This window comes from Penaeus monodon, chromosome 22 (assembly GCF_015228065.2).
Source record: "Penaeus monodon isolate SGIC_2016 chromosome 22, NSTDA_Pmon_1, whole genome shotgun sequence".
Taxonomy (NCBI): Eukaryota; Metazoa; Arthropoda; class Malacostraca; order Decapoda; family Penaeidae; genus Penaeus; species Penaeus monodon.
This window is the reverse complement of record NC_051407.1, coordinates 42151836-42154104: the sequence shown is the minus strand read 5'-3', so window position 1 is coordinate 42154104 and position 2269 is coordinate 42151836. Positions and strand designations below refer to the sequence as shown.

The 2269-nt window shown below is 40.9% G+C and overlaps 1 pseudogene; it reads left to right on the top strand.

Annotated features, from left to right (window-relative positions):
* LOC119587442 overlaps window positions 1–2269 on the top strand; it is a 10601-nt pseudogene continuing 8332 nt past the window's right edge.

The following is a 2269-nucleotide window of genomic DNA, read 5'->3' as shown; positions in this document are numbered from 1 at the left end:
ATGGTGGCCCCAAAGACGGCTGAAGAGCTGAAGGCGCACCATAAGAGGAAACCCACATGGTATCCTCACAAGAGCTGGCCTGTGTTGTGGCTGGGAATCCTGCTTGGCTTGACTCCTTGGGGCCGCAGTGGTCGCTGGACAGCAAGCAGTACTCTCTATGCTGCCACCTCTTCGATGATGATGCTCTTGGCCTTCGTTGTAGCATACTATGGTTAGTGAGAGAGGAGTGCATCATTCCACACGTCGTGATGGCATGCTGCGTTCCCTTGTACAGTTCCGTCACCGAATTATTATCGTCTGTTGATCCATTTCTTTCAATTTGGTCAGAATTATGAGAAGACCCAAGAGTTCCCTGCGACTGCTAGGCTAGGCCGTCTGAAAAAATAATTGATGTCTACGGTAATGCCGATACTTTTGTACAAAATGAAATGGTTCGATTTTTTTTCTTTGAAAATAGTTGAGCTATGATCAATTACCAATCTGGGGGGGGGGGGGGGGCGAAAGACACGGAGTCATTTTTCTAGTAAATAATTCCAATTAAAGACGTTCCATGCAAATGTTATTTTCTGTATTGGACAGGTGTCTAGAAACTAGAGAATATCACTGTTTATTCTTATCACATATAGTTATGTAAGAGTGATTTACAAAAAAAGAGCTTTGTATAATAACGACAGTTTTGATCAACAAGGAAATAGGTGCTGGTTGTGATAAACGGGTGATGCAAAATTACGGATCAAATGACATTGGTAACTATTGTGACCTGCGGTACATTCTTAAACCGAGGGTTCTGGAAATCCATTGGTATGTTTTATCCACCAGTCATTTCTTTGTCGATAATATTAGAACTGCACATATTTCTTTGAAATGGAGACTAACATGAAAGACGTAGCCGATGATATCTTGCAAGAAGTCTTAAATATTGTAGAGTTTAATGCTGATAATATTTTGACTTTAGCACTGTCCTCTGCATGTCTATTGCATAATCACAAGACACGTTTCACCTGCGACGCAATGTCGAAAAACGTCAGAGGCAGAGGAAGATTGGTGAGGCAATGGAAGGAATAGCGACACCCTGAATATGTATCGGAGCTTGGATGAAACATATTACGAATTCCTACAATTCTCAGAAAGAAGATGAACCTATCGATTCACACAAAACCTTGACGAATTTAGATAAACATATCTTTACCAGGACAGCACTAGATGCTCAAGAGGTCGGGACAGACGCTCCATTATTTTTTGGGAGGAAAACCCTCTCGAGAAAGAAAACATAGTGCAAAGAGCCTGTCGGTGACGAATTAAAATGGAAGAATCAAAAGTCCAAACACTGGCAAAAGAAAAAAGTTCGAAGGGAATGGTTTCAAGTTGTATTTAATCTCTGAAATGAAAGCAAACAAACTTGTCCAACTTATTCTCTGGTCAGTTTCAGCTTTTCTTTACTTTTATTTTCTAATATGTGTTTGCAAGGAAAGATACCATAAGTAAATTCAATAGTAATTTCATTATTATTAGGATAATGAATTACCTAATACCTGAAAATAGCTCGTCATTCAGGACCTACCGTCATAAAAATAGAAGACTAAAACAAGGATATCACAAAGCATAACGTAATGCAAAGTGGAAAAAAAATATATATATATGATTATTCACACTTTTATAACATGCACCATTTTCAATTTGTAATAGGACATTGCACACCAGACCCGGCCCCTTCTGTTTTCCCATTAAGTAGACACAGCATCTTTCTCCAAATTCTCGCTGGCATTTTACTTTCGGGTTTGTGTGTCCCTCTTGCAAGACCTATGGATTTCAAGGACACTGCAGTCATTACCGAAAGTTAAGGCAATGGATTAATATAGCGTATGTGTTGTTGTTTTCTCCAGAATACCACAAACAATACCACTATCCAATGGGTAGTGCAGCTTGGCTGTGCGAAATGGTGGCGTCGATCTTGTCTCTGCTGGTGTGTGTGTTGACGCTGCTGTGGTTCAGATGGCGGTGGCTGGTACAGTTTTCGTTTAACTTTTTAACATGTTTATTTCATCTCATTTTGACATACGTTGTTGAACTAGTATGATGTCCAACATACTGTTTTGTATCTTTCTTTGCTCAGAGCCTCAGGAATCTGATGAAAGCCTGCAGTGATGTGGACTGTGAAGGAAGCGCTGTGGTGTCTCGCTGGCCGATTTTCCTCGCGCTGATCAAGGCGGTCGAGGTACTGCTGAACACTCTGTGGTACGTCGAGGAGCTGCTCCTCGTCTCAGCACCG